The following is a 20,097-nucleotide window of genomic DNA, read 5'->3' as shown; positions in this document are numbered from 1 at the left end:
TGGCATGGAGCTACTAAACCCTTGAGATTTCCTGGGTGATGCTCTTTTTTTTTTTTTTTATTGAGCCTTCATTTATTTACTTTTTTATTGAAGTATATTGGATTTACAATGTTGTGATAATTTATGATGTACAGCAAAGTGATTCAGTTATACATATATATACATTCTTTTTTTATGTTCATTTCCATTAGTTTATCACAGGATATTGAGTATATTTCCCTGTGCTATACAGTAGGACCTTGTTGTTTATCCATTCTATAATAGTTTGAATCTTCTGATCCCAAACTCCCAGTCCATCTCTCCCCCACACCCCCTCCCCCTTGGCAACTACAAGTCTGTTCTCTATGTCTTTATTTCCGTTTTGTAGATAAGTTCATTTGTGTCATATTTTAGATTCCACATGTAAGTGATATCATATGGTATTTGTCTTCTCTTTCTGACTTGCTTCACTTAGTATGATAATCTCTAGTTCCATCCATGTTGCTGCAAATGGCATTCTTTCATTCTTTTTATGGCTGAGTAGTACTCCATTGTATATATGTATCACATCTTCTTTATCCATTCATCTGTCAATGGACAATGAGGTTGTTTTCATGTCCTGGCTATTGTGAATAGTGCTGTTAGGAACATAGGGGTGCATGTATCTTTTTGAATTATAGTTTTGTCTGGATATATGTCCAGGAGTGGGATTACTGGATCATATGGTAACTCTATTTTTAGTTTTTTAAGGAACCTCCATACTGTTCTCCATAGTAGCTTCACCAATTTACATTTCCATCAACAGTGTAGGAGGGTTCCCTTTTCTCCACACCAAGAGTATCTGCTCTTATTCATAAGACGCTCCTTTAGAACACACCTGAGTCTATGCTAATGAGATGTTCGGGGGGGGGGTGGTCACCAGAAAGACCAAGTGATTGGAAGGTTAGACTTTTCAGCCCCACCCCCTGACCTCCAGGGTAGGGAGGGGGATTTAGCTCCATAAAAACTCTCCACCAACTAGACTTGATGAGCTTCTGGTTGGTGGGCACATGGAGGGTCTGGGCGGTGGTGCCCCCAGGACAAGCATGGAAGCTCTGTGCCCTCCCCCCACGCCTTGCTCTGCACATCTCTTCCATTTGGCTGTTCCTGAGCTGTATCCTTCATAACAAACTGGTAAATGTAAGTAAAGTGTGTTCCTGAGTTCTGTAAATCATTCTAGTACCTTATCAAGCCTGAGGAGGGGGTCGTGGGAACCCTCAATTTGCAGAAGTATGGGTGGTCCTGGACTTAAGACTGGCATCTAAAGTGGGGTCAGGGCTGTGGGACCCAGCTCTTTAACTTGTGGGATCTGACACGAACTCCAGGTAGAGTCAGAACTGAATTCTATGTAGGATGCCCAGCTGGTGCCACAGAATTGGAGAATTGGGGGGTGTCAGAGAAAACACTCAGGCTCTGAATCCAAAGGGCTTTGGACAATAACCCAGCCACGGCCACTTGGGGATTTTTACCAATAAATCCAACACTTCCTGGAAACCGGCAACCCCCCAAGGAAAATGTGCCCACCCAGAGCCGGCTGCTCTGGTCTGGATAAATGCATTTCCCCAAACTTCATCTTTGAAGAAGCAGAGAAGTATCCGAGGCAGTTTCCTAATCAGCTGGGCAATTTGTCATGTCTTTCCCATGACCTCACCTGCGGATGCTCCCCAGAGCCCATTTCCTAAGACACATAGACCACTACAGGGACCAGCATCTCCTGCAATGGTGCTGACTCTGTGAGATTTACTGAAGGCTCCGGGGAAGTATCATCAGGACACTCAGCTAAGGAGATGGCTTCTTAAAGTGAGGTGTCTGGTGCCTCATCCCCGAGTTCATTCCCTCCCGTCATTGCAGAACGGGACCTGTTTCATGCAGTTGCAACAGGTTCCCAGGGAGACGCTTCAAGGTAATGGGAGTGGCACTGCCCTCTTCTCCCGGTCCTCTGTCTGCACCATCAGCTGGGGCGCCTGGCGTCCTTCTGCAGCCAGAGGGATCTAGGAGAACGGGATGTGAAAGGGAGGGTAAGCGACAGTCAGAACAACACGCTTGGCAGTCACTTAAATCATGCTGCAAGCCTCCCAAGGCAATTTTTTTTAAAAAGTTCGTTGTAAAATTTCGATGGAGCAACACCTGCTCCTGAACATCTGCCTCCCCAACGCTCTCCCAAGAACTTTCTAGTTATTTCCAGAGCTGATGCATTTCAGCCCAGAGAGCCTCTCGGTAGAGCTATTTCTTCATTACATGCTATTTCAGATATTTTTACATTCTCTCCTGCTTTGCCTCAAAGACAGGAAATATTTGTTTTTTTCACCCCTCTTTTCACAATGCAGCTTTCATCTGTGATTCATATCTTATGGCCAAAAAGGCGGATAAATGAACGAAGAGTACTTCCTTTCAAAGAAAATGAAATTAAAATAAGCTACAAACTGGAAGAGCGGTGTGTACTGTCCTAAGTCCCCGGTGCTGCAGGAGGAGGACATGGCATTTCCAGCCAGCGTGAGCATGAAACCCTCACTGTCCCCTGGCCCATGGGGGGGGCCTGTGACCAAGAAGCCGGAGGAAACAACCTCCCCCCCAGCACACACACATGTTCACGAAGAGCTCTGTCCCTAACTGCCACCCAGCGGGCACAAATCACGTTTAACAGCTCCTGCACTTACTGCCAATTGAGTAAAGACCACCATTTTAGGAAATGTCAGTATTTCTCAGAAAAAAATCTATTGTGAGCAGCTCTGATTTCAGGCAATCTGCCTGGCAAGCTGGAGCTCGGGACACACGCAGCTTCTGCCGGTGATGGCCAAGTCAGGCCCACTGGAGTTCTGAGCGTGGCTGGATGGGATGCTCCGGAAGCAGCACAGAAGCCAGACACCCCCTCCCTCTGCAGGTGCTCCAGTGGGACAACCTCAGACATGTGGTGGGACCCTTGGTTTCTTTCTGCTGCAATCCTGGGCTCCTATAACTGAGATGAGAGTGTGGCCATCCTGGGGGGGATGGGTAGGCACTCACACCTGCCATGGGTAGGGGCTGCCCCAGGCTCACTGTCCAAGTTTACAATCCCAGACTTCTGCTGGGTGGAACCACTCAGGCCTGGAGACCCAGACGGACCCCTACACTCTGACGCCCTTGTAGCCCCTCTGTGGAGTGAGGCCTATTTCCTGAACCCCCAGCTGCTGGGGGTCATTCTGTCCCAAACAGACTGACACCCCTACAACAAAGCCCTGCCTCCTACACAGTGTTCCTACTCTGCTTTCCCAGTGAGCAGCAGCCCCAGACTCTACCCTCCTCTCCAGGGGTCACCAGGATGTGCCCAGGGCTGCTGGTGACAGACAGTTCACCCCGAGCTCTGTCACCCTCCAGAAGCGGTGGGCTCAGCTGGGCATCACTAAGCATGTGGGGAAAGGCAACTATCTGAAATCAGAAAAGAACCCCAGATTTCAGAAGTCAAAACCTTTGGGCCTTCCCGGGTGGCACAGTGGTTAAGAATCTGCCTGCCAAAGCAGGGGACACGGGTTCAAGCCCTGGTCCAGGAAGATCCCACATGCCGCAGAACAACGAAGCCCGTGCGGCACAACTACTGAGCTTGCACTCTAGAGCCGGCGAGCCACAACTACTGAGCCCACGTGCCACAACTACCAAAGCCCGCTCACCTAGAGCCCGTGCTCCACAACAAAGAGAAGCCACTGCAGTGAGAAGCCCGGGCACTGCAACCAAGAGTAGCCCCTGCTCGCCGCAACTAGAGAAAGCCCGCGCGCAGCAACAAAGACCCAACACAGACAAATAAATAAAATAAAAAATAATAAAAAGCCAATTCTTTAAAAAAAAGAAGAAGAAGAAGAAGTCAAAACCTTTGCCGACCAGAACTGTGTTTCCAAAAGCATGATTTGACCAGCGTTGTGACGCTGCTTCCCAAGTACATCAGTGATTCGGGAAAATGGATTTTGGATGCCCAGTGGTGGATCTCTGAGTGTGTGCTAATGTTTGGGGGGATATAGGGGATAGAGGTTTTAAAGCTGGCGCTGCCCCCAAGAACTTGGGGTCTGCAGCCTCTTAGCTGTGGTGGTCTCACCCACCTGCCCTGACCCTCACCGACGTCTGTTCAGGGAGTTCATCCTCTTCACCTCTCATCTGCTCACATCATGGAGCTGCAGGAATTAGACACGAGGGGGTGATTGGCTAACCTAAACTGCAGCCTGCCTAGTCAGCTGCCCTAGGGAAGAGATTCTGAGATGGGGGAAGGAAAGCTAATTTGCCTCCTCTGGCCATGGGCGGTTGTTGGGCTCAGGCACCTGTAGTCAGCTGGGAGGAAATATGTTTCCCTACCCTGAGCAGGAAAGAATCAGGAAGCTGCCTTGCAGGAAACACTGTGGCCATTTGTTGGATCTGAGCTGAACTGGGGGTGGGAAGGGGTAGGCTGGACTAAGGTCTGGGGCCATTCTCCTCCCTCACGGCAGACAGACAGACAGACAGTTGGTGGTAGAGGTACCCTCTGGGCTGGGAAGACTCAGATCCAGGGCAGAGGAGGGAATGTTTCAGAGACAAGGCCCTGTAGAGGTGGGGGGGTGGGGCTATGTTGAGGGGTGGGGTCAGGTTCCCCAGATGCCCTTTGTCAGGGAGCAGGTGGGCAACACCTGCTTGGCTATGACCACGCAGAGGGCTCTGGGGAGCAGCCTGGATTGGATCTGGCCACGATGACCATGTCCTGCCTCTTTGGAGGAAACACTTTGCTCTGAGCTTTATTTAGCCAGGGGCCACGGTGTGGGAATAAGGACACAGGTGGACATGTCAGCTGGTTGTTCCCCTTCACTGGTCGCAGTGAACCAGCCCCAATAAGCTGACGAGTGTCCTGATGGTGACTCCTGCAGGGACACCCCTGACCCCGAGGTCAGTCCCCAGTTCTCATCTTTTCCTGCCCCTGGGGTGTGGAGGGTGCATCCTAAGCCCCCGTACTGGGGAGGGATGGGTGGAGCAAGGGGAACCGGGCCCACTCGGCCTCCGGGTTTGGAGGGGAGCCAGGCACTATCACAGTGGAGCCTTCCTTGCCATGACTGAGGGCTGGGACCAAAGCTCAAGAACTGGTGGGGGAGGGGGGCAGTCAGAGACCCGGAGAGTGTGGGAAAGGGGGGTATGAGCCCTCCATGTCAGCGGGAGGCCAGTTTCATTCTCCCACGTACACACCCACATGTGTGAGCACACATACACATGCACATATGTGCATGCACCCACACACGTGCAGAGACATGCGTGTGTACATCCACGCACACATACACACTCCCACACGTGGGCATGCACACACAAATGCACATACGTGCACACATACACCTCGTGGCATTTTAGTGCTTGGGCTACAGACTTCAGCTCTGAGTTGGCCCCTGGTTCTGTCCTGGTACGTCTCCAGCAAGTTCCTGCACTTCCCTGTGCTTCCATGTCCTCATCTATAAAGTGGCAGCAATCATCGTACGTACCTCAAAGGATGGCCCTGAGGCACCTGGAGACCTTAACCAGTGCCTGGCACATAGTAGGTGCTCCAGAAATGCCAGGTATCACAGCTCTCCCTCGGCGGGCTCAAGCATTCTCACCCCCCGACGCACACTCTCCCATCTTTGTGAAGCCGCCGGACGTGCACAGCGGAGGTGCCGGTCCCTCTGCTCTGCTTGCTTTCAGCCTCGGGGACTAAACCCTCTGTCCCATGCAGGCGGAGGATGCTCCCCTGAGAGGCTGGGAACCGCTGCAGAACCCAGGTCCTCGAGAGCCCAGCTTCTCAAATTGTCCGAGGGGAAGACCACCCCATCACAGACCAATTCTCTTGTAAAGTATGTTTTAAGTAAATCAGATCTTAGGTGTTCTCACCGCACACACACAAAATGGTAATTATGTTTGATTGTGGCAATCATTTCACAATGTATATGTATATCAAGACATCACGTTGTGCATCTTAAATATATAAATTTTCATTTGCCAATTACACCTCAATAAAGCTGGGGGGAGGGAAGTAAATTGGTAGGTAAATGAAATAAAAATAGACATATGAGGGACAACCTCCAATTTAAAAAATTATTTTGGATTCAAAGGAAATGACTCTGCCAAATTGCTGTAAAATTTCTAGATGCTTCCTCTCGATTTCTATGCCCATCTCGTCAGTAGGCCCCAGGGATGCCAGTCCCCAGACATCAGCAGGTGGAGCATTGCCCAGGTTTTTTAGTTTTTTTCATCAGTCACTCAAAACTGGGCACTTCTGGGACCCGCTGGGACTAGGGTGAGGAACGGCAGGGTGAGGGAATTGGAGCTCTGGGGAAGCGATTGCCACTGTCATTGTCAGGAGCAAGAGGAAGAGGGAAAGAGGGTTGCAAGTCTCTGCTCCTTCATTGGGAGTTGCACCTGCCTCAGTGTAGGCTGTAAAGGAAAAAGAAACCCAAAGTGGTTAGGAGAAACTTGATGCAAAAGGACCACTGCAGGGGTAGGGCTATTCTAATTAGGGGAGGGGCTGTTCTAATTAGGGAAGGGTCATTCTAATTAGGGGTGGGGCTATTCTAATTGAGGGAGGGGTATTATAATTGGAGGGCTACCGCCGTAGGGAGATCCCTGTGACCATACGGTCTGCAAGCATCTCAAGACAGGGAATTATATTCAACTATATTCCATCCAATCATGGAAAAGAATATTTTTTAAAAAAGAACATATATATACATTGATATAACTGAATCACTTTGCTGTACAGCAGAAATTAACACAACATTGTAAATCAACTATACTTCAATAAAAATAAATAAATGAATAAATAAAAAAATTTTAAAGAGTTAGGCAAAAGCGTTTTTCTTTTACAGGCTACAAGGACAAGTGTGGGGAAGAGGTATGAAACGGAGGGAAGATCAGATAGTAGATGAGAGAATGGTTACCCCAAGGCCAACCTATTCTCAGAGGGGCTGTCTGCAGGCTCAGGCGGAGGTGGGCCTGGGGGAGGAGAGAAGAGGAAGCCAGGGGGGGTTAACAGCACTTTGTTCCCATTGATGGTAGGAACAAGCTGCTCAGCTAATTATTGACCAGGTAAAGAGTGGGCCCATGGGGGGCTGTGTTAGGTCTTGTTCCAGGTAAACAAGGGAGCATGGGGGTGTCATCTAAATCACATGGGGAGAGGGGAGGGTTGCTGTGAGCAATTCCCAGAGCACCGAGGGCTGGATTTCTTGACCTTGGCTCTGTCCAGGGTCACAGAGCTGGACATCATTGCTCCAGGGTCCTCACAGCTAGGTTCAAGTCACAGCACTGCTCCTTAAAGGCACCTATCCAGGTCAGGGGACAGGGTTCTCCAATCTTGGATTCCCGGTCTGTCAGGAGGTCATAGGGAGAGTTTCATCAGATAGAAAATGTAAACCTGAGCTGTCTAGACTCCTCCTTAAATACTGGCTTTGCTATCATACCTCCAACCAGCTAATAAGAGAAGTTCAGGGGGAAACTCTGGAATAAAGCCAAAGGTCTATTTGTGAAAACAATATTTACCTATGTATTTATTTCTCTTTTCCATAAGTCTTCCAGGATTTTGGGGCTGTAGTAAGCTGCCCTCCTAAAACCCTCCCATAAGGAAGGTGGCTAGACCCATGACCCGCAGGTACAGCACAGAAAGGACACCTCGGAGAATACGACAGAGCGACGGTGGGCGGGTCATCGGAGAGGAGCTGGTCAGCAGAGACTCCAAGAAAGGAGCCCCAGCCAGTCCTGTGTCCTGGCCGTCCAGCATCGACCAGAGGAGGGGACCTTGGCCAGAGGCCCTCAATGTGCCATTTCAGAAGACAAAGTAGAGACATGGTCTTCCTCCCCTGCATCCAGAAGGCATCCACATCCTCTAGCTGCCCTTGTACCAATCCCAGCCCCCAACACAAACGGGAATAGGGTCCCCTGCAACAAGAAAGTGATCCTGCTTTCCAGGATCCTGGGGGAGAAGATTTGTTGAGCTTTCCAACACAAACTTCACTAGACTAGCACCCCGTGAATGTCATAGTTTTAACTGGACAGCTTGGGTTGACCTGAGTTATCAGTCTCTTGGGTCTGATCAATCTCTGGGCCGAGAGAGAGAAAGGGAGAGGAGGGGAAGGGGGAGGGAGAGGGGGAGGAGAAAAAAAAAAGGAAGGAAGGAGAGAGGGAAGGAAGTGTGGATGCAAGAATGGAGGGAGGGAGTCTCTGCCTGAGAACTTCCCATCCCACGTGAGTGCTCCCCAGAAAACACCTGTGACTCCCTGCCTCCTCTTTACCAACCATGGTATCATCTCTTCTTGCTGCTCATGACCTTCATTAAGGGAAAGTTCCTTACCAATAATGAAGCAACTTCGGTATTAAATGGATAAGCAGAAACTTTAAGAAGAGATAACCGCCCAAGACCTGAAACACACTTTACAATGTTCTACAATTACCCAGGATGGGCTGGGTGGTCCCCATGGGAACTAGATGCTCCTGACACTGTGGTTGTCCTCCGACAGCATCTCATGGAGCAGGAGATGGTCTCCTCCTGCCCCCAACTCCACTAAACGCATCCTCCACAATCATAATCACATAATATGAATTGACATTGAGCCATTCCTTCTTTCATGCTAATTGAAAATTACAGATTTTCCTCGTGCAAATAGCTCTTCATGTCAATTACCAAATGTGGTATCCACCATATTTTAATTAACCCCTCTCCACAGCTCCCTTTGAAATGTAGTTGACTGGTTCATCTTGTCACAATTACAGTCAATAATGACCAAGATCTCTCCAAAGAATATTTCACTTTTTATTCAAAGGATTACAGAAGGGGACCTGTGTTTTTGCTTTTTCATCCAGCAGGAATGCTTCTAGACACACACACACACACACACACAGCCTACCTATGTGACTATCCTGTCCTTTTGTTGCCATTTCCTCCAAAGTCTTTCGAATTCTCTGACTTAGATTTTTACTTTTCTCCCCTAGAGCTCCACGGCTTGCACTTCAAATACTGTGCTTACCCAGTTGTGCATCTTATTACACTCAATTGTGTATACACTGAGTCCAGCACTAGATTACAATCTGCCGGAGACCAGCAGCTGTGTTTCCCCATGATGCCAGGATTGAGATTTAAGCCTGTGGTGGGCATTCAACCAAGGGGTGTGTGTCAGTCAGCTATGCTACATAACAAACCACCTCAGAAGCTGCCAGCTTAAAACAGCAGACATTTACTGGGCTCAGGGTCTACAAGTCGGCTGGGAAGTTCTGTCGATCTGAAGAGGGCTCAGTTCAGCTCAGAAGGTCTCATGCACACACTGATGGTCAGCTGATAGATCGTCTAGATGCTGGCTGATCAAGAATGGTCCCCCCAGGCATGTCCTCACCTAAGTGGCCTTGCACCTTGCAGCAGGTGAGCCCAGGCTTGCTCTGCTGGTAGCAGGTCTGCATTTTCTCAGCCCACCTTACGATAGCTTGCACTAACTAGTTTCAGCTGCTGTGTGGTCCAGGTGCCACCAGGCTCTTCACATCCATCCCCGTGGAAAGGGCCACAAGGAACAGAGCACAGAGCCAGTGCCAACAGTGGGGGAAGCATACTAGCCATGTACAGGGCTGACTGTGTCCTACACACAGAGCTCATGTCACCCCAAGCTCCACTGGCCATGACTCCCTTCAGGGGTCCAGGCTCGCTGGTGGCTTCTGCTCCCAATCTGGAAGACTTGGGTCACGTGCAGAACACCTCCTTACAGAGTACATGGCACAGAGAAACTATACAGTGTGTGTGCATGTGCGTGCATAGGTGTGCAAGGGCCCAGGTAGAGGTAAACACTGAAAAAGTCCCGCATACAGCTACTTTGTGTTGTAAGTGAAAACAGTGGATTTTCTAAATTTATAGGTTGTCTGTTTTAAGTGTACAGGTAATTCAAAGTATAAAGGACGGGGGTAGAAAGGGGACTGGATTACATGTGAAGCTCCTGAAATTTAGGACTCCCTGCACCATCCAAGCTCCCCTTGGCTTTAGTTAAGTCCCTTAACTTTTCTATGTCTTAGTTAAGCTTTTTATTTAAGCGGTTTTCAGGTTAGTCTTGCAGGTTTGCCATGGTGACCAGAGAAGAACACAAATACAAATATAAATGTAAAGAACATAGTGTCGTATAAATATGGGCTATCATTATTATTATTATTCCTATTGGTGCTGTAAACCTACTGGAAACACTCTTGGTCCAAATTTCCAGGAAGATTCGGACATCCTCGTCCTGCCGTATAGAGATGCTTTCAATGTTACCCTAGTGAGTGAGCGAGAGGGTGCGTTTCTGTCCATTCACACACCTTCATTCATTCCAACGATCTTCACTAGGTGCCTACTATGTGCCCAGTAATGTTATAGACACTGAAGATCCGGTCATTTGCAAAAACTACAAAATCCTTGTTCACATGGAATTTGCATTCGAGTGGGGAAGAAGAAAACTAAGTAATGAACAATGATTTCAGGTACTCCTAAGTATTATGAAAGAAGCACAGGGGGTGGTACCAAAGAGAAAAATTGGATGAATGTCCACCCCTGTGCAGGTTGGTGGTCCCAGAAGCACCCCCTAAGGAGGTGGGATTTATGCTCAGTCCTGTAGGATGAGGAGAGAGTTGAAACTAAGGAAGGTTCAGAGAGGCAAAGCCACCTGCCCCGAGTCACACAGCTGGCTGGTGATGGATATCCATCAGACTTTGATGTTCCAGGTTCCCCTCCCTTTCCCCCTCCCTCACCCGTCCCCCACCACCACCAGCGGATAATGGCTGTGCTCACTCTGACACTGACCAGAGGGATGAATGCCCCTCCAATGTCCAGTTCCTCCATCCTGGAAATGATGCTTGACCCATTTAGTTACAGTCTAGTGATTCCAGCCATCAACACTCTGCTCCTTGAAAGCCACCATGACAGGACTAACCAGACCGTTTTCCACACCCATATGCATCCATCCCTCCTGCCTGATCTGACCACACAGCTGAAGGCCTCTGGGAGAAAGAGAAGCAATGTCCCATCCGTGTCGCCGAGCTGGTGCCACCCACGTCTCTCTGACCGTGTGCTCAGCCATTGCTTCATGAACCCTCTGCTCTGGCCAGAATTGACCCATTCAATGAATTGGCCTTTAAATGCCTGTAAAAGCTGAGACGTCCCCTCCTGGGTCCAAGGTTCTGCTTGCTAAGGATCTGTGAATAGAAGTAAAGATAAAGAGTCCCGTTACAAGGAGACTTCTGACACTAGCCAGGAGGACAGAGGTTTGGTCAAACTGGGGACAGCCTGAAACAAATATAAAATAATCTGTGTCCAATGAGAATATTAGACAAAACTTTCAGGTCAGTTTAGCCTGATTTAAATATTTCCCACTCAATAGCAATAATTTAGAATACATTTCCCTTTCTCCCCCCAAACTTGAAGTTTTATTTTAATAGCTCTGTGATTTTGGAACAGATCATTAAAATTAATGCTATTCTGAATGTTCCAGTGTGCCTACTGGAGTCTGATCAGTGTTTTTCCTTTTATAGATCATCAGCATAGAACACTTTAATGGCCCTAGTATAACGGCATTCTCTCTCCTCTCTCTCTCTCTCTCTCTCTGTTAATGATTAATTTTCATAGCCAGATATGGAACCCCCAAAAAAGGAGGAAACATATTTCATTAGGCTTGTCTATGCTGGACCCTAAATAATTCATTACCCCAGATTAAAATACTCGATGCTCTCAGTGTCCTAATGGGATATAATGAAATGTTCCCAAACGCTTCTGTCTTAAAATTAACATCCTTTGAAATTCCGAGATCAATCAGGGGCAGTGACAAGAGCCAAGTCTAATCCTTTATTGATTTGTGCAACCACAGAAGGGAAAAGGGAGCCTGGCTTAGTCCCGCCCCTCAGGCTGGCCCACTGCCGGCCGATGGTGTTATTCATTCAGTCTGTGTCTTGATGGACTGAAAACACCAGGTGGTCAGCCCCCTGCTTGTGAGTGACAGGCAACACTGCTGAGTCTCAAAGACCTGGCCCTGGTTCTCACTCGAGGGGTAGGTTGTGGCCAGTCCTGTCCTGCACACCCATCTGAAGACACCTTTCACTCCTGGATGGAGGTAATGACTGAGTCACCTACTGGCTCAGGCTCTAGGTGGCCCATTTATTGAGAGAACAGGTCTCTTATCCCCTCAGCCGCCTCTGTACCATCGCTCTGTTTTACTTTTCACAGCTGTTATTACTGCCTAACATTATCTTGGTTATTTTGGGGAGGCCTCATGTCCTTTGGACTCCAGGCTCTGTCCTCTTATAAGTTAACCTCATCTGTCTTGCCCACCAAGATTGAAGCTCAAGGAGGGCAGAGAGGGATTTTTTTGTTACTGCTAAAGCCCTGGTATCTGAAAGAATGCTTAGCACATAAGTATTCATGGATAGATTGATGGATGTGTGGGTGAGTGGATAGATGGATGGATGGATGGATGTGCAAGTGGATGGGTTGTGGATGGATGGACAGATGGTGGATGGATAGATGAACAAATTGTGGATGTATGAACAGACAGATGGATGGATGCTGGATGGATGGCTGGATGGATGGTGGATGGATGGATGGGTGGATAAATGAATGGATGAATGGATGAATCGTGCGTAGATGGATGGTGGATTGGTGGATGGATAGATAGATGGATGGATGGTAGATGGGTGAATGGTAGATGACTGAGTGGGCAGATTGGGGGTGGTTGGGTGGATGGATGGACAGATGGTGAACGGATGGATGAATAAACGGTGGATGTATGGACAAATAGAAGGTGGATGGATGCATGGGTGGATGGGTGAATGGATGAATATATGGATGAAGGGGTGGATGGTACATGGATGGATGAGTGTCTCCCTCTCTGCATAGTGGATGGTACATGGATGGATGAGTGTCTCCCTCTCTGCATAGAAAACAACGCCCAGCACATATTTGTTGGCTAAATGAATGACCCAAACCCCACATCCAACAACACTGAGAATTCCCCATCCCTATGAGCTTGCTGCTACCTATGCTCTGGCTGAGAGTCTTCCCTCACAGCATCCTGTTGACCTGCTGGACCATGGTATTTGCATCTATATTAGACTAGGAGTGTTCTCTGGCCTCACTGACAGTGAACTTCTCCCCTCCAGCTCATCTTTACTCAGCACACAGTAGGCCCTCACCCTTCCACACCTCTGGCAAGTAGCCACGTGGACCCACACAAAGGGACTCATAAAAGAGCACCTTGAATAATTCAACAAACAGCTCCTGGAATCCAGGCGCCTTTCACAGGCATTATGTGCTTGCTGGCTGAAACTCAAAGGAAACACAGAAAATGGGAAACCACAAGAAGTCTCTGTATGAAGATTAAAATCGCCTGGTGATAAAACACCCTCATGTATCAGAGTCAGACTCAAGAGGAAACAAGAAAATCCAGCAAGTAAATTGGAATTAGGTCAGAAGGACTGGGGAGGAATCACAGTGAAAATATCAGTTCAGAAGAAAATTGAAAGATAGCAGCAAGTAGGGCGAGCTGACTGCACATTCCCTGGGAGACGGGCTGTGGCTGTCCTGGCCTTGCCTCTGGGGAGTCACCCCCAGCTGGCACTGAGCAGGATGCCCCTGGCATGGCTCAGAAACAGGAGAGCTCGCTGGAGAGAGCCAGGAGGGAAGAAGGGCTGCAAACCCCAGGACACACATCTGAGTTGTTGTTTGTTATTTGATCTTCAGAAGGTGATAACCTGGCTTCCACACCTCCCTTTGAGGTCCAGGCATCCTGGCCGTGGGTGAGAGAGGACAGTATAACCGGCCGCGTGTGTGCCTCTGGGGTGTGGACAGCAGCATCCACTGTCCAGCAGGGTGGAGCGACACCCACGTAGCACGTCCACTTTATCTCCCTGTCATTCCCAGAGCTGCGGGCTGCAGGGTGGACCCTGGGGCAGTTGGCTAGAATAAGACAGACCTCAGAGCAGAATCACATGTAACATATGAGGACGTTGGTCTGACACACTCTTTGCTTGCTGGCTACTTGGCCTAAATGCTGAAGCACTCTAGGCTCAGTCCTGAAGGCCCTTCCTGGCTTGACCACACATTCTTTCCATCTGATCCCACTGGGCCCTGATCCAAACAGCACATCTGGGGTCCCTGACCCCCCTACCCCGACGGTTACTCCAGCCTAAATGCCCCTCCTGAGCCTCAGAGGTACGTGCAGCTGTCTCCTTCCACAGCAACTCGACACCGATTATGAAGTTTCTAACCTCCCCTGGCCGAGCAGAACCCTGGAGTCCCTGCCTGCCCCACGGGTCCTGCCCCATCCCCTTCACATGCACCACTGTGCGTCCACTCACAGGCACTCAGCAGCTCAAGCAAAAAGCCTGGGGGCCCTCCTGGAGGAATCTTTTCCCCTCGGCAGCCCCCACGGCTGATAAGCCAGCAAGGCCTGCGGGGGGGTCTTGGAGTCCGTCTGGATTGCTCTGCTACCCTCCACACACACAAGCCACCATCCCCGGTCAGGACTCTGGCAACAGCTCCCAGCAGAGGCCTGCTGGTCCATCCCACGATGTTGGCTGAGCCCCCGCTGTGGGCTGGGAACAGTCTATAAGCGGGGAGGGGGGCAGCAGCAAGCCAAACAGAAGCCCCTGCCCTGGACCCTGACCCGGGAGCTGGGAGACCAGCAACAACACACGTGTGCTATGCCGGCCAGGAGGGAAAAGGGGGAAAGAGCTGGGGGGTTCATGGGGGTGGGGGGACACAGATCACGTCTGTCCTGGAAGGACTGGAAAGACGTTGGCTTTTCCCTGAATGAGACGGAAGCACCGGAGGGTTTTGAGATGAGGAGTGAGGGGCATTACCTGGCTGCTAAGTTAAAACCAGACCCCAGGGAGGCAAGAGAGGGCGCAGGGAGACAGGTAGGAGGCTGGGGAGGGGTCAGGGAGAGATGCCTGGAGAGACACCCCAGCCTGGACCAGCCGGTGGTGGAACGGGGAGAAGGATGGGCTCGGCGTCCACCTTTGGCCTCGGAGCCCACCTTGCAGCAGCCCAGCGAGCCTTCGAAAACGTAAGTCAGCTCATCCCACCCCTTGGACTGAACCTGTCTACAGCTTCCGGCTGTCCTGAACCTCCTGACAGCCAGCCCTCGGGGCCCCCAGTGTCGACCCCTGTCTCTCTCTTGACCCTATTTTCTCCTCTCCCCCTCACTCACTGCACTGGAGCCATACAAGCCTCCTTTGGGCTCCTCCAAAACACCCTGCTCATTCCCACCCCAGGGCCTTTGCACTAGTCTCCCCTCTGCCTGGAGGGCTCTCCCCCAACCCTCACCTGGCTACTTCTTCCTTCATTCAGTTCTCCCCTCTTCAGAGAGGCCTCCCTGTTCTCTACCACCCCCACCATCACAGTAACCTGTTTTATCTTCTTCAAAATAGCTGTCACCGCTAGATGTTTTTCTAGTTGTTTATTTTCTGAACCCCCCCCTCAACTAAAACAGAAGTTAATGGGCACAGATGCTCTCTGGCTGGTTTACCAATGTATCCTACATCTGGAGTAGGACCTGGGTACCTAGAAGGCACTCGTAAATATTTGTTAATTAGGAATGCATGAAACAGAACAAGCGCCCGTCCTCCAGAGCACACCACGGCCTCTGGGGGCCTGCTCAGGCCTCGCGGAATCTCCAGAACACGCCATTTCCTGAACAGCAAAGAGTCCAGATGGCAGGTGAAGTGAGACCAATACGATCCAGCAGGTAAGCCCCAGAGGAGCTCAGCTGCTCGGCAGGGCATACGCAGAGCCTCTGGGCTCACAGCTACCTGTGGTCGATGGAGATGCCAAAATCAAAATAAACTACTGAGGGAAATGCAAGCTGGCTGCCTGCCTGTGGCCAGAGCACAGCCGGGGGGCCCATCAACCTCCTCTCCCAGCCCCTGGCACCACTCCCATCCCTCAGGGCTGCTCTGCAAAGCTGTCAGAGAGCAGAAGTGAACTCCACCCATCCTGCTTGGCTCACCCCTGTCCAAGGGGCCCAAGGAAGGAGCCACGAGCTTGTGCTCTATCGAAGCTGCCAAAAGAGCCCAAACAAAACCCAACGAGGTCCCATGACTACGAGAGTGGTGACGATGAGAACTCTGGTGGGTTGTCACCTTCTCCAGCTGGGGCAGAGAATGAGCTCAGGCTGCCTTAACAGGATATCACAGCCTGAGGGGCTTAAACACAGATATCTTTTATCTAAGTTCCAGAGGCTGGAAGTCCAAGATCAAGGCACCATCAGGTCGATTACTGGGGAGACCTCTCTTCCTGGCTTGCAGACGGCTACCTTCTGGCTATGTGCTTACTCGGCCCCTTCTCTTTACACCTAGAGAAAGAGAGAGCCCCCTGGTGTCTCTTCCCCTTCTTATAAGAACACCAGTCCTATTGGATTAGGGCCCCACCCTTATGACCTATTTAACCCTAGTTACTTCCCTACAAGAGGTCACACTGGGGGTTAGGGCTTCAACCAATGAATCACGGGGGAAACAGTTCCATCCATGACAAATGGCTACCTGTGTCACACATGGGTTTTCTGATCCCTGTTTATTTATCCTCTAACAGTGGACTGAGACCCTCACTGAGTGTCCAAAAGAAAGCCCCTCCCCATATAAAGAAGTATGGACATGAGTAGAGGAATGCCATGAAGGCACAAGTCATGCTGATAGAATTTTCTGGAAAGGTTGACAGTGCAGAAAAGAGGAAGGATCCCTGAACAGTGATGCAGTTCATGAACTGAGACTACTCTGTGCCAGGAACTGGGCAAGACCCCAAGCTGCTGCTAAGACCAGGACATGACCACCACCAAAGAGCTCACGGCCCTCGAGGGAGACTGTGCTGAAGGGACACATTCATCTCCAGGGCTGGTGTCCCTGGGAGGCACAGGGGATGCCCAGGGGTCAGGTCTGAGGCCGTGAGAACCTTGTAGGTATTTGGTTCTGTTCCACATCCGTTCATCCAGGGGGAGGAGCCAAGATGCCTCCAGCTCTGGTCCGTCTGACTCTGAACCTTGCTTCTCAGCCCCAAACCATCCTCTGGGGGCCCTGCCTCCTTGACCTCCAATGCAGAGGGTGGGGACTTGGAAATGGGGAGACAGAATGCAGCCTCCAACAGAGGAGGCCATGACCACACTGGGCTTTGAAAGAACACTCACGGAGAAGCTGAGGCCAGCAGTGTCCAGATTCATCCTGACTCACCCTCTGTCCTCCTGGAGTCAGCCTGACTTCCATCACCCGTGGGAGCTCTCCCTTGCATGCTGCCTAAAGCGCAGCCCACACACCCTAATGCACGAGAGGGGTTTGCTGAGATGAGCTGGGAGGTGAAGGTTGGAGGCCAAGGAGGAGGTGGCTAGGGTGGGGACGCCCATACATCAGCAGCAGGGGTGTCGTCCTGCAGCCGATGCAGCTCCCCTTTCTTAGCAGAGGGCACATGGTGTCACAGCCCACAGCTGGCCAGGCCTGAATAGGCAGTGTCCTCTGCGGTCCCCCGGATCAGGCTCGACCCACGGGGCACACCTGCTTCCTGTCCTCATGAATGCAGGGCTGTCAGCTGTCACCACTGTGCCCGTCACGTCTCCAGGCATCAGAGCCTCTGCTGCAACAGGTACCTCTGCCCCATGAGCCACAGAGAGCTCTGTCCATGGTAGCGCTGCCCCCACAGCCAGGATGCCCCGGGCGCCTCGGCTCTGCGCTCTCCCCAGGGAGCGGTCAGTTCTTCCAAAGGAAGACCCCCTCCTCTGGTTTCCAAAGCCCCCAGACCCACCTCTGTTCCATGCCCTGAGACTCCTGGGAAGCTGAGAGGGTCCACAGTCTCACCTCAGTCACCCCTCACCCAGAGACTCCCCACCCCTCTAACTCCTCCACCCAGGTCACCCCCGAAGGACTCCAGCCCACCTCAGTCACACCCCCAGAGACCCCACTGCACTTTGGTCACCTCCCGCAAGGACCCCCCTCCAATCCTGGTTCCCCCAAGGACCCCGCCCTGCCTCAATCACTCTCCTTCCAGGGACCCCACCCCACCTCGGTCACCCCCTCCAAGGATCTCACCCAGACCTTGAGTTGGGGGGGCCCTTATGGTGATGACAAACGTCTGCTCTCTGGCTACAGCCTCCTCCTTCCCCAACCCCGTTCCTTCACTCCCCGAGTTCTCATCTCAACAATCTCACTCTGACCTCTAGACCCAGCTCCTTCTGTTGTCCCCCAGCTGGTCCTCTGTCTTCATTTCTACTCAGGCTAGCCTGAATCCATGGATCTTCCACTTCTTCCCACCAAAACTCCACTCCCTTGAGCGTCCATCAGACCCCGCCTGCAAAACTCCAACCTGGGTTCCACCTGCCTGTCCTCCCTCCCCGAGCCCCCACCAGCCAGCTACGCACTGAGCTTTGGTGCCTGCACCCATGTGACTGACCCCTCCCCATGTGGCCTCCAGGCCTCCACACTCCTGCGCCTCCGTGGTCGCCATCTCTTCCTGTCCTTCCTCAAATCCGAGTTTCCCAGGAACACAAAAAACAATCTCAGAAACAATAAAGCATCTTAGAGGTAGCCTGCTCCCAGGAAACAAGAAGCCTCTAATGAGATAAAGGAAAGTTTTCAAAGCGAAAAGAATTGGAACATAATTGATGTGCAGATGGTGAACCTTCGGTAGGAAAACAATGGTGGGGTAATGATGCAGCCCAGGAGGAAGCATCATGCAAACCCCACTTATCAGAGCCCTTCACCCATCCCAGCCCCACATACACAACTCGCAGGCCGTATGTGAGGACTCATCGGAAATGTACACACACAAGCGATATCATTTCTGCTGGGAATTGCCTTTGATGAGGAAAGGTGGAGTTCCAAGCTGGGAGACTTCTCTTCTGCTTTGTGGGGAGGATGGATAAATACTACCTGGTGTTTATAAAGTGCTTCAAACTTTGCCAAACTGCCCGTTATCTCCAGCAGCTCAGTTGAGCCTTCTAACAAGGTGTGGTACCCAGGGTGCTGTCATTCTAAACCAGGAGAGGGGCAACCTGCAGAGAGGAGATGTGATTGTGCCGGGTCCCACGGCGAGATCACAGAGGAGGTGAGGTTAGGATGGAGGCGTGCTCTGACTGTCTATTGTGCTCCCTCCAGACAATAATAGTGATGACAACCCCCCAAGGGTACCTAACAGCCACCACAGGGCTTACCAAACACTCTATATCAGCTTCTCAACCTCAGCACTACTGACATTCTGACCCAACCATTCTTCATTGTGGGGGACCGTCCTGTGCACTGGACAATGTTTAGCAGCATCTCCACCTCCACCCACTAGATGCTGGTACTTCCTCCCACCCCCAGCAGCTGTGACAACCAAAAATGTCTCCAGACGTGGCCAAACGCCCCCAGTCGTGGGCTCCCCAGGTTGGGAACCACTGCTCCACTCGATTATCTAAATGGACCATCACCTTTACTTCCCTCTGTGAGAACAATCACACCCTGAGATAGGAATTAACTTGCTCAGAGATGCATCCATGATTCTCTTGGGTTGGCTTCTCTGAATTTGATAATGAACTTGACACAATGGAAAAGGAGGGAAAGAGGTGAACCCAGAACAATAACTCAATGGTGGCAATTCAGAAATGGCCACTGGAAACTTCCCCAAGTGCGTCCCCGAAAGATAAGTGATGCTAGGTAAACCTCTCAGCATCGCCAAGCCCTGAGAGAATCAGCCCAGGTTGGGGGACTCGGCTGAATGGCTTCAATGCTGCAAGCACCTCACCAGGAGCCGTTCATCTTGCCTCACCTCTGGGAACTCAGGTCTTGGACCGCAGGCTGGGTGGGGCGGAGGCCACTGCCCCTTCTGTGCTCTGGAATGGAAGCTTCTGGTAGGAGGCACCCAATGAGGCCCCTGAGCAGGTGCCAGGAAATGCCCTAGCACCACGTTCCCCTCACGGGAAGCTGGGAAACCCAGTAGCTACCTCCCATGTAGGGGCAGCTTCGTGGTTCCAGCAATCACTCACTCCTTCAGTTGGCAATCTCTGGACTGGCTGTGCTCTGTGCCCTGTGCCAGAGGCTGGCAATGTGAACACAGACAGCATGAGGTCCCTGCTCTCAAGGGCCGGTGACCCAGTGCAGGAGACAGTGCACAGC

This window comes from Eubalaena glacialis, chromosome 3, assembly GCF_028564815.1.
Source record: "Eubalaena glacialis isolate mEubGla1 chromosome 3, mEubGla1.1.hap2.+ XY, whole genome shotgun sequence".
Lineage (NCBI taxonomy): Eukaryota > Metazoa > Chordata > Mammalia > Artiodactyla > Balaenidae > Eubalaena > Eubalaena glacialis.
Note: the sequence above shows the minus strand (reverse complement) of the source record.